Source organism: Cnephaeus nilssonii, assembly GCF_951640355.1.
Source record: "Cnephaeus nilssonii genome assembly, chromosome: 4".
Lineage (NCBI taxonomy): Eukaryota > Metazoa > Chordata > Mammalia > Chiroptera > Vespertilionidae > Cnephaeus > Cnephaeus nilssonii.
Genome location: NC_137075.1, coordinates 6,385,119 through 6,397,290, shown reverse-complemented (window position 1 = coordinate 6,397,290; position 12,172 = coordinate 6,385,119). Strand labels below are relative to the sequence as shown.

The 12,172-nt window shown below is 37.8% G+C and overlaps 1 pseudogene across 1 annotated transcript; it reads right to left on the bottom strand.

Moving 5' to 3' along the window:
* Positions 1-268: 268 nt before the first annotated feature.
* On the bottom strand, positions 269-2,061 carry LOC307097520 (ubiquitin carboxyl-terminal hydrolase 10-like; annotated as a pseudogene). Its single transcript has 2 exons — positions 1,530-2,061; positions 269-1,343 (listed from the first exon to the last, which is right to left on the bottom strand). The product of its transcript is annotated as a ubiquitin carboxyl-terminal hydrolase 10-like (transcript).
* Between the last annotated feature and the right edge of the window lie 10,111 nt (positions 2,062-12,172).

Here is a 12,172-nt window from a genome sequence, read left to right as displayed (position 1 = left end):
TTTCAAAATTATGGATTTTTGTGTATTTTCTTAAATCAAGTGACAGTCTATTTCAACCAAGTGATTTTGATTTGGAAGTTAGAAGACACCATAAACTATGTTGTGCACAAACCCAAGGCATCTCCTTTTCATTCTAGCCCATTTTTGCAAAAGGGAGGAAGAGTTTCTCTCTAAAGAGCCACTAAAGAGAAGAAGGAAGTCATTGAGAGTTGGTTTCTACAAGCAGGTGTCGGCACACACAGCACACAGGCGGTTACAGCAGATCCACTCAGCGGTAATAGAGGAGGTAGGCTGTGCGGTCTGCAGCAGGCTTCACCACCTGGTATTGGTTAATCACCTTGACCATCTGGTCATCAATGCGCAGCCAGCCATTCAGACCAATCTTGAAGACGTCCGTAGTATAGTGACCACCCGTTGCACTGCTGCCGTGGTAGTAGACCACTGCAAATAGTCTATAGGTTCTGTGGCATTTAAAATTCTTAATTTTAACTCCTGGAGAAAGCAGCTCTTTACTAATTTCCAAGTCCACAGGATATTCAATATTTTTTATAAGCTTCTGACATCCGCCAGTCTTCTCGTAAACAAATCGTTTCAGGTGCAGCACAAGGACAGAAGGAAGCTTTTCCAGGGTCACCCTCCGACTAATCTTGACCTCTTGTTTGGTTTTTGTGGTATAACCTTGGACAGATTCTCTTGCCACCAAGCTTTCCAATGCATCCTGGACGGTACGGATCTTGTCAGACTGGATATCCAACTGCAACGTGAAAAATGGCTGCAAGGTGGCAGATTCTTTTGAACTCTGCTGGTAAACCACACATCTGCTGATGTGTCTCCCAAAAATGCCAGTGATTGGGGTCTGAATGAAGTTCGTCTGGCGAGTGACTGAAGTCTTATTTCTGGGGCCCACTTGCTCCCATTCGTCCTCACTTCCTTCACCTGGTTCTTCCTGCTCTTCCTCATTCACTGAGTAGCTTTTGGGTCCATTGGAAATAGGAAGTTTATCATTTGGTGAGAGAAGTTTCTTTAGGTTCAACATTTCCTCATGAAGTCCATTTAGAATGAAGCCCAAGTATTCCTCGGCATCTTCTTGTCGACCCTTTTCAGACAGGCTCGATTTGATGACTGTCAGGAGTCTATAAATATATGTGGGTTCAAAGGCAGCTCCAGGGCGGATATCCCTCACGATTTTATCCCCAAGAGCTTGTCTGGGTTTTGGAGGTACTGGCATATTAGTAAACTCATTCATTAGCCGAACAATGCTGTCTATCACGGGTGTTGACGTACAAGGTCTGCACTTTTGAATACAGAGGAATGAACTTCATCAGGTGGAGTCCTGAGGGCTGCTACAAGTCCTGGGTGTTCCCAGCAAGGGCATACTGCCCATCAACTCTACATCCTCTGTGCATATGCTGTTCAGGATGGTTCAACTGGCATGGCCATTGACCAGGGCTTCCGTGGAAATATTACCCTCGCTGCCATCTTTCAAGTAACTATAATATCCAGGTGGATGTTTTTTCTTCATTTTATGCTCCCTTTTGTCCAAGACCACCCGAGGTGCCATCGTTTTCCAAATCTTCCTCTTCTGTGTTGGAACTGCCATCCAGATCAAGAGCAGAGCCTGGGTACTGGCAGTCAATGGAGCTGTAGTTGGCTTCTTTATCTATGTCATCAGGGGTCTTTTTTGGAAGTTGTGCAACTAAGAATAAATTCAGGGGCCTGAGGGTTCAGTGTGCTTGAAATACTGTAGTTGGGAGTTCTCTGCAAAGTGTCATTGGATTCAATTACTTCGTTAACACCAAACTCAATTCTCTGATATTCTTATCCATCAGGTAGTTCATCTGCAGCCGGTGTGCTACACAGAACTGATCCATTGTATGGAGGAAGCTCAACTGAAGAGCGAGGAGTCACAAAGAATTGATTGAATTCATCAGGGCTAAAATCTCCAAAAATATACTGTGGGCTGCGGAGGGCCATGGCGGCCCGTTTCAATGAGCCTTGTCGGTTGCCCGACTCCTCACGCTGCTTCCCCAGCTGCCGCCATCTTCTCACCCACACATAGGCACTCGCCATTGGTATTTTAATAGGGATTGAGTTGAATCTACACATGGGTTTGCATAGTATAGACATTCTAATGATGTTAATTCTTCCAATCCATGAACATGGTATATGTTTCCATTTGTTTGTATTTTTTTTCCAATGCCCTTTAGTTTCCAAGTGCAGGTCTTTTACCTCCTTGGTTAAGTTTATTCCTAGGTATCTTATTTTTTTTCTTGTTGCAATGATAAATGGGATTGCTTTTTTAGTTTCTCTTTTTGAGAATTCATTCTTGGTGTATAAAAATGGCATCAATTTCTGGGTGTTAATTTTGTATCCTGCTACCTTGCTGAATTCATTTATTAAGTCTAGTAGTTTCCTGGGGAGTCTTTAGGGTTTTCTATGTACAATATCATGTCATCTGTGAGTAATGAAATTTTACTTTCTCCTTTCCAATTTGGATGCCTTTCATTTCTTCTTGTCTGATCACTGTGGCTAGGACATCTAATATGATGTTGAATTAGAGTGGTGAAAACAGACATCCTTTTCTTATTCCTATTCTTAAGGGAGAGGCTTTTAGATTTTGCCCATTGAGTATTATGTTGGCTATAGATTTGTCATATATGATCTTTATCATGTTGAGATATGCTCCCTCTATTCCAATTTATTTAGAGTTTTTATCAAAACAGGGTGCTGGATTTTGTCAAATGCCTTTTCTGCATCTACTCATATAATCATGTGGTTTTATCTTCCAATTTTTTAATGTGATGTATCACATTTATTGTTATGTGAATATTGTATTAGCCTTGCATCCCCAGAATAAATCCCACTTGGTCATGGTGTATGATCATTTTAATATATTGCTGGATCTAATTTGCTTATATTTTGTTGATAATTTTAGCATCTATGTTCATCAGGGATATTGACCTGTAATTCTCTTTTTGAGTAGTGTCTTTATCTGCTTTTGTAATTAGGGTAATGCTGGCCTCATAAGCAAGAGCTTGGAAGTATTCCTTTCTCTTGGATTTTTTGGAATAGTTTGAGGAGGATAGGTGTTAGCTCTTCTTTGAATGCTTGGTAAAACTTCCCCGTGAAGACATCCAGACAACAGCTTTTGTTTACTGCAAGTATTTTTTTCTTCAGGTAACAAATCTTCTATCAACCTTGAGAAATGATTATAATGTTGTTCGTATTTAAGCAGAGAGGAAGAATTATTTTTTTATACTGACATTTGTTTTGTTGTAATAGATATCAGCAGATGTTGCATGCAAACTTGGTCTACCTTGATACAATAACAGATTCTAATAAAAATATGCAGTCTCTGATACCAGCAGTAAGTATCTTTACAGTAGTGTGAAATAGACAATCTTTATAGAGTTACATATGGTATAACACCAATTTGTTTAGTGATTTTTGAGATTAGTTTAGTAAATCCAGACCCCACCTATGAGAACATTAAGCTGTTTACCTAGATGATCTAAAAGGTTTCATGTTTTACCTCCATATTTAATTTGAATTAATTCTCTTAGAATTGATCCTTTTCCCGAGGAAGTCATATTCATCCACCCATTCACTACATACCCATCCATCTACCTATTTAGTTTATTTTAACATATAATTGCACAACTAATTTATAAATAATTCTAATTTTTTTCAAAGCAAATCTCAGGTATCTTGTAAGTTTACCTGTAAATACTTTAGTATGCATCTTTATCAGAGGAGGACTATTATTCCACCCAACAAAATTAACCAACATTTTTTAATGTCTTGTAATACCTAGATGGTTTTCAATTATCACCAGTTATCTAAAAAATAAATGTTTTAATGATTGTTTGCCACAGAATGCAAACAAAGTCTACATATTGCATTGGTTGATGTGCATCTTTTGTTTAAAATTAAATCTTTATTGTTGAAAGTATTACATAGGTCCTCCTTTACCCCCACTAACTTCTTCTATCCCACCCCACCCCCATCCCCACCCCTAAGGCCCTCACCACCCCATTGTCTGTGTCCACAGATTGTGCAAATATGCATATAAGTTCATTGGTTGATCTCTTCCCACCCACCCTCCCCTGCCCTCCCTCTGAGGATCAACAGCCTGTTCAGGCTTCTATGTCTCTGGGTCTATTTTTGTTCATCAGTTTATTTGGTGCATTAGATTCCACATATGAGTGAGATCATGTGATACTTATCTCTCTCTGACTGGCTTATTTCACTTACCTTAGACTCTTCAGGTCCATCCATGCTGTTGCAAATGGCAAAAGGTCTTTCTTTTTTATTGCCGTGTAGTATTCCCTTGTGTAGATGTACCACAGTTTTTTTTTATCCACTCATCTGCTGATGGGCACTTTGGCTGTTTCCAAATCTTAGCTATTGTAAATTGTGCTTCTATGAACATAGGGGTGCATATATTCTTCCTGATGAGTGTTTCAGATTTCTTAGGATCTATTCCTAGAAGTGGGGTCACTAGGTCAAATGGGAGTTCCATTTTTAATTTTTGAGGAAACTCCATACTGTTTTCTATAATGGCTGCACCAGTCTGCATTCCCATCAGCAGGTACGAGGATTCCTTTTTCTCCACAAACTCGCCAATGCTTGTCATTTCTTGATTGGTTGATGATAGCCATTCTGACAGGTGTGAGGTGATACCTCATTGTCATTTTGATTTGCATCTCTGTGATGATTGGTGACTTTGAGTATTTTTAAATGTCTCTTGGCTTTCCGTATGTCCACTTTGGAGAAGCATCTATTTAGGTCCTTTGCCCACTTTTTAAATTGGATTGTTTATCTTTTGTCAAGTTATATGAGTTCCCTGTATATTTTGGAGATTAACCCCTTATTGGTTGTAACATTGGCAAATATGTTCTAACCATGTAGTGGGTTCTCTTATTAATTTGTTCATGGTTTCTTTTGTAGTTTTTATTTTAATGTAGTCCCATTTGTTTATTTCTCCTTAATGTCTATCATCCTAGGAGATGTATTGGTAAATATACTGCTATGAGATATACCTGAGATTTTGCTGTCTATGGTTTTTTCTAGGATTTTCATGCTTTCCCAACACACATTTAAGTATTTTATCTATTTTGAGTTTATTCTTATGTATGGTTTAAGTTGGTGGTCTAGTTTCATTTTTTTTTGCATGTACCTGTACAATTTTCCCAACATCATTTATTGAAGAGACTGTCTCTGCTTCAATGTATGTTCTTACTTATTTTGTTAAATATAATTGAACACAGGGACTTGAATTGATTTCTGGGTTCTCTGTTCTGTTGATTGATCTATATGCCTGTTCTTGTGCCAGTACCAGGCTCTTTTGAGCACAGTGGCATCTACACTAATAAAAGAGAAATATGCAAATTGACTGTCACTTTGTGACACCCACCAGTCAATCAGGAGTGAGTATGCAAATTAACCCAACAAAGATGGTGGTGCCCCCCCCCCCAGCCACTCTGGGCCTCTGGGCAACACACATGCAGACACGTAGCGGCTGGGTGGGGTGGGACGCCTACTATGAGGGAGAGGGCGGGGGGGCAGAGGGAGCGGTGCTCTGGCCGGAGTGAAGACGGAAGGCTCCAGCCAGAGGGAAGACGGAAGGTAGTGGCCAGAGCGAAGGCCTGAGTCCCGGGTGCTGGAGGAAAAATGGTGCCAGCAGCCAGGGGAAGGAAGGCCTATTGCACGAATCTTCGTGCAATGGGCCTCTAGTTGTAGTATAAGTTCACATCTGATATTGTGATTCCTCCAACTTTGTTCCTCATTCTCAAGATTGGTGCAGCTATTTGTTTTTTGATTTTTTTTGTTCCTTATAAAGTTTTGGAGTGTTTGTTCTAGGTTTGTGAAATATGCTGTTGGTATTTTAATAGGGGTTGCATTAAATCTGTAGATTGCCTTGGGTAGTATGGACATTTAATAATGTTGATTCTACCAATCCATGGACATGGTATATTCTTCCACTTGTTTATATCTTCCTCTATCTCTTTTTTCAATGCGCTGTCATGTTCTAAGAACAGTCTTTTACCTCTTTGGTTAAGTTTATTCCTAAGTATCTTAATTTTTTGGTTGCATGGTCAATGGAATTTTTTTTTTTTTTTTAGTTTCTTTTTCTGAGAGTTCATTATTGGTGTATAAAAATGTTATGGATTTTTAGGTGTTAATATTGTATCCTGCTACATTTCCAAATTCATTTATTTAAACTAGTAGTTTTTTATGAAGTCTTTAGAGTTTTCTATATACAGTATCATTTCTGTGAATAATGAGAGTTTTACTTCCTCCTTCCAATTTGGATGCCTTTTATTTCTTCTTCTTGTCTGATTGCTATGGCTAGGACTTCCAGTACTATGTTGAACAGGAGTAGTGAAAGAGGACATCCCTGTTGTGTTCCTGTTCTTAGGGGAAATGGTTTTAGTTTTTGACCACTGAGTATGATGTTAGATGTAGGCTTGTCTTATATAGCTTTTATTATGTTGAGGTATGATCCCTATATTTCCACTTTGCTGAGAGTTTTTTTTATCAGAAGAGGTTGTTGGTTTTTGTTGAATCCCTTTTTTTTTTTGGTATCAATTGATATGATCATGTGATTTTTGCTTTGCAATATTTTTATGTATGTCGCATTTATTGATCTGTGAATATTGTACCAGTCTTGTATATTCAGAATAAATCTCACTTTGTCATGGTGTATGATATTTCTAATGTATTGCTACATCTGATTTGCTAACATTTTTTTGAGGATTTTAGCATCTATGTTCATCAGGGATATTGGCCTGTAGTTCTTTCTTTTGGTGTCTTTATCTGGTTTTGGATTTAGGGTAATGCCGGCCTCACAGAAAGAGTTGGGAGTGTTCCTTCCTCTTGAATTTTTTGGAATAGTCTGAAGAGCATAGGTGTTAGTTCTTTGAATATTTAGTAAAACTCCCCTGTAAAAACCATCTGGATGAGAGCTTTTGTTTGCTGGGAGTTTATTTTTTAATTTTTTAAAATTTTATTATTGCTTCAATTTCTTCTGTTGGCCTATTCTGGTTTTCTGATTCTTCCTTATTGAGTTTTGGAAGGTTGTATTTTTCTAGGAATATGTCCATTTCATCCAGGTCATCTTATTTGTTGGGGTATAGTTGTTTGTAATATTTGCTTATAATACTTTGTATTTCTGTGGTGTCCATTGTCATATTGCCTCTTTCATTTCTGATTTTATTTATTTGGATCCTCTCTCTTTGTTTCTTGATGAGTCTGTCTAGGCATTCATCAATCTTGCTTATCTTTTCAAAGAACCATTTCTTGGATTTATTGATCTTTTGTACTGTTTTCTTAATTTTTTAAGTCTCTATGTCATTTATTTCCACTCTGATATTTATTATTTCCTTCCTTCTACTTCCTCCGTTATTTTTTTGCTGTTCTCCTTCTAATTCATTTAGTTGTAGGGTTATATAGTTTATTAGTGCTTTTTCTTGTTTCTTATGGTAACTCTGTAGTGCTATGAACTTCCCTTTCAGGACTGCTTTTACTATGTCCCATATGCTTTGGCTGGTTATGTGTTCATTTTCATTTGTTTCCAGGATGTTTTTTATTTCTTCTTTAGTTTCTTTGGTAAATCATTCATTGTTTATTAACATGCTATTTAGCCTACATGTATTTGCATGTTTTTGAGGGTTTTTTTTAATTGTAATTAATTTCTAACTTCATGCCATTTTGATTAAAAAAGATGCTTGATATTATATTAATCTTCTTGAATTTGTATAGATTTGTTTTGTGCTCTAACCTGTGGCCTATTTTTGAGAATGTTCCATATGCACTTGTGAAGAATGTATATTCTGTTGCTTTGGGGTGAAATGTTCTTTAAATATCAGTTAGAATAATCTGATCTAGTATGTCATTTAAGGCATATGTTTCCTTGTTCATTTTTTCTCTGGAAGATCTATCCAGTGATGTCAGTGGGGTGTTAACATGCCCTACTATAATAGTAACTATATTACTGTCAATCTCTTATTTAAAGTCCATCAAGAGTTTTTTGTATGTATTTGGGTGCTCTTATATTGCATGCATATATGTTTACAAGGGTTATAATAATTTCTTATTGAATCATACCCTTTAGTATTATGAAGTGGCCTTCTTTGTCTCTCTTATGGCCTTTGTATTGAAGTCTATTTTGTCTGATACGAGTATTGTTACCCCAGTTTTTTTTCCCCTTTCTATTTGCATGGAATATATTTTTTCATCCCTTCACTCTCAGTCTCTGTGCATTTTTTGTTATGAGGTGAATCTCTTGTAGACAGCATATATATGGGTCATGTCATGTTTTCTTATCCATTCAGTCACCCTATGTCTTTTGACTGCAGCATTTAATCTACTTACATTTAAGGTATTGCCAATTTTTCCTTAATGCCTATGATCCTCTCTCTCTCCTTTTCTTCTTCTTCTTAAAGCAGTCCCTTTAGTTTGGTGGTAATGTACTCCTTTAATCTTTTTTTTTTTTTTTTTTTTTGGTCTGCAAAGCCTTTTATTTCACCTTTAATTTTAAATGATAGCCTTGCTATATATAGTAGTCTTTGATTTAGGAACTTGCTTTTCATTACTTTGAATACTTCATGCCACTCTCTTCTGGTCTGAAGTGTTTCTATTGAGAAATCAGCTAACATTCTAAAGGGAACTCCTTTGTAGGTAATTTTCTGTTTCCTGCTGCCTTTAAGATTTTTTGTCTTTAACCTTTGCCATTTTAATTAGATGTATCTAGGTTGGGTATCTTTGGGTTCATTTTTATTGGGGCTCTCTGTGCCTCCTGAACTTGTGTGACATTTTTCTTTACCAAGTTGGGAAACTTTTCTGTCATTATTTCTTTAAAAAGGTTCTCTGTTCCTTGCTCACCCTCCTCCCCTTCTGGTATTCCTATAATGTGAGTGTTGTTCTGTTTCATGTTGTCCCAGAGCTCCCTGAAGCTATCTATCTCTTTTTAAATTCTTTTTGTTGCTCTAATTGGGCATTTATTTCTACCTTGTCTTCCAAATCACTGACTCAGTCCTCTGCTCCATCCAGTCCCCATTTAATCCATCACAGTGTGTTTTTCATATTAGATATATCATTCTTAATTTTTGTCTGGTTCTTGTTCATGGCCTCTATATTTCCCTTTTTATGCTGTTGTAATTTGCACTAAATTCCTTAAGCATATTTATAACCAATGCTTTGAAATCTATGTCTGATAGGGTGCTTGCCTCCATTTTATTTAGTTCTTTTTCTGGAGATTCCTTCTTTTCTCTCATTTAGGGGTTGTTTTTTGTCTACCCATTTTAGTTGTCTCTTTGTATCCGCTTATATGTATTAGATAGAACTGTTATGCCTCCCAGTCTTTGTGGGATGGCCTAATGTAGAAAGTGTCTTGAGGGGTCCAGTGGTTCAGTATCTGTTCACCTGAGCTGGATGCTCTGGGAATGCCCCTGTGTGTGTTATTTTGGCTCTCCTCTTGTAATTGGGACTTGATTATTGAGGTTCCATTCATGGGAGGGGTTTTCCCTCTGACTTGCTGCCAGTGAGGTTCAACCTCAATGCTGTCATGCCAGTTACTATACAGGCACTGACAGAACACAATAAGATACAATAGGACCAAAGCAAAAAACACCACAGAAATCAAGTTTCTCTATGCAACAACAAAAGGAAAGATTGAGAAGGAAAAAGAAGAGATAGCAAGGAAAGAAAAATAAAAAGAATACCAATAGACATGTGATCAAAGACTTGGAGGGGATATAAAGAAAAAGGGAGAAAGAAGAAGATAAAAAAGTGGCTATATGGAAGCAAGGAGGAAGCTAAAAGAAGTAGCATAGGAGGAAAAAAGAAGAGGAAACAAAATAAGTGAAGTAATAATAATTAATTTAAAATGTAGTAATAATGGGTATCTTAAGATACCAATGAAAAAGTAAAATAGAAAAGAAATGAGAAAAAAAGGAAAATAAAACAAAATAAGAAAAATTAATAATAACAATAAGAATAGACTAAGGTAGAACAGGATCAAAGAAAAGAAAGTAGGCATATACAAGTAAAAAAAAAGAAAGAAAAAAGGGGAAAGAAGAAACACACAACAAAAACAAAAATTCTTCTCTCTCTCTCTCTCTTTCTCTCTCTCTCTCTCTCTCTCTCTCTCTCTCTCTCTCTCTCTCTCTTTCACACACACACACACACACACACACACACACACACACACACACACCAAAAAACAAAAATACACACCTCACACATTAAAAAACCTTTGAGTCTGCTATTTGTGGGACTCACTGGATTTTGATCTGATGTTGTTGAATCTGGTCCCTTGGTGTGTCTATCCTGGGCCTCCTGGGAGCTGTTCTAGTTCAGGTAAATGTGAGTCACTGTCCCTTTTTGGCCCTGGGCAACCTGATTGGGGTCTGAGAAGTTGAAGCCCCTAGTATTCCAGTGGTTGGGGACTCCTTAGCCCAATTGTTTGGTCTGCCTTGAGACTCACGCCTTGATTGTCCCTGTTCTGAGCTGTACTCCCTTACCCCACAGAGCTGGTCTCACAGGTGTCAGCTGCTTGGGGTCACACTGGCTTTTGTCTCACTGTTGCATGGGTCCAGGGTGGTGTCTGGGGTGAGGGTCTGCGAGGTCTTGGTGGAGTTTGACTCCCTGCACCATCAGGGACTGTGTCCATGGCTTGTCTGGGTGGTGGTGAAGCTGCAGCTCTCCCCTTCAAGATGGCATGGTTTCCAAGCCAGTGCCATGCCTGCCCTGTGGTGGCAGCAGGGGCTACTTGGCCAGGATAGCCTGGTCTGCCTGCCCCCAAGACTCCTGGGAGATCTGATTATCTCTCTCCTCCCCCATCCTGTCCCTGCACAGGTCCATACATACCCTCTCACTCCCTTAGTCACTCACACTATCTCCCTCACTCCAGTCCTGCTGGCTGCCATGTTGGGCTAGTGATTTTTGAAAAGCTTTCTCTCTATAGTTTGTTGGAACCCAGGTTATTTGTGTTCTTTACTGCTAGCAGTTCTCTCAAGTAAGAGAGGCCTGGAGATCTGAGCTATGGACAGTGGAGCTGGAGAGACTAAGATTTGCTTGGAGAAAATATTTGATAGAGAACTAAATTATTTTCTAATGTCTTTTCAATTTAAGGAATAGCAGCAACATTCATTTAGTATTGTGCTAGAGATAGATGTACAAAGAACCTATCCTTGATCTCACAATATGCATGATTTTAATATGGTCTCTTAATCTTTCATGGAAAGGTTATAAGAGTTGCCATCTGTGTGTCTGCTTTGGAGAAGTGTCTATTTAGGTCCTTTGCCCATTTTATATAGGATTGTTTGTCTTCATTTTTTTTTAAGTTGCATGGGTTCCTGATATATTTTAGAAATTAACCCCTTATTGGATGTATCATTGGCAAATATGTTCACCTATGCAGTGGGCTCTTTTGTCATTTTGTTGATGGTTTCTTTTGCTGCGCAAAAGCTTTTTATTTTGATGTAGTCCCATTTGTTTATTTTCTTCTTAGTTTCCTTTGCCCTAGGAGATGAATCCATAAACATATTGCTACAAGAGATATCTGAAATTTTTCTGCCTATGGTTTCTTCTAAGATTTTTATGGTTTCATGACTTACATTTAAGTCATTTATCCGTTTTGAGTTTATTCTTGTGTATGGTATAAGTTGGTGGTCTAGTTTTATTTTTTGTATGTATCTGTCTAATTTTCCCAATACCATTTATTGAAGAGACTGTCTTGACTCCATTGTATGCTCTTGCTGCCTTTGTTAAATACTAATTGAACATAATGGCTTGGGTAGATTTCTGGGGTCTGTGTTCTATTCGATTGATTTATATGCCTGTTTGTACCAGTACCAGGCTGTTTTGATTACAGTGGCTTTGTAATATAACTTGATAGCTGGATTGTGATCCCTCCAATTTTGTTCTTTCTCAAGATTGCTGCAGGAGGTCTTTTTGGTTCCATATAAATTTTTGGAGTATTTTTTTCCAGATCTGTAAAATATGCTATTGGTATTTTAATAGGGATTGCATTGAATCTGTAGATTGCTTTGGATAGTATGGGCATTTTTATTCTACCAATCCATGAACATGGTATATTTTTCCACCAGTTTATATCTTCCTCTATCACTTTTTCCAACATCCTGTAGTTTTCTGAGTGCAAGTCTTT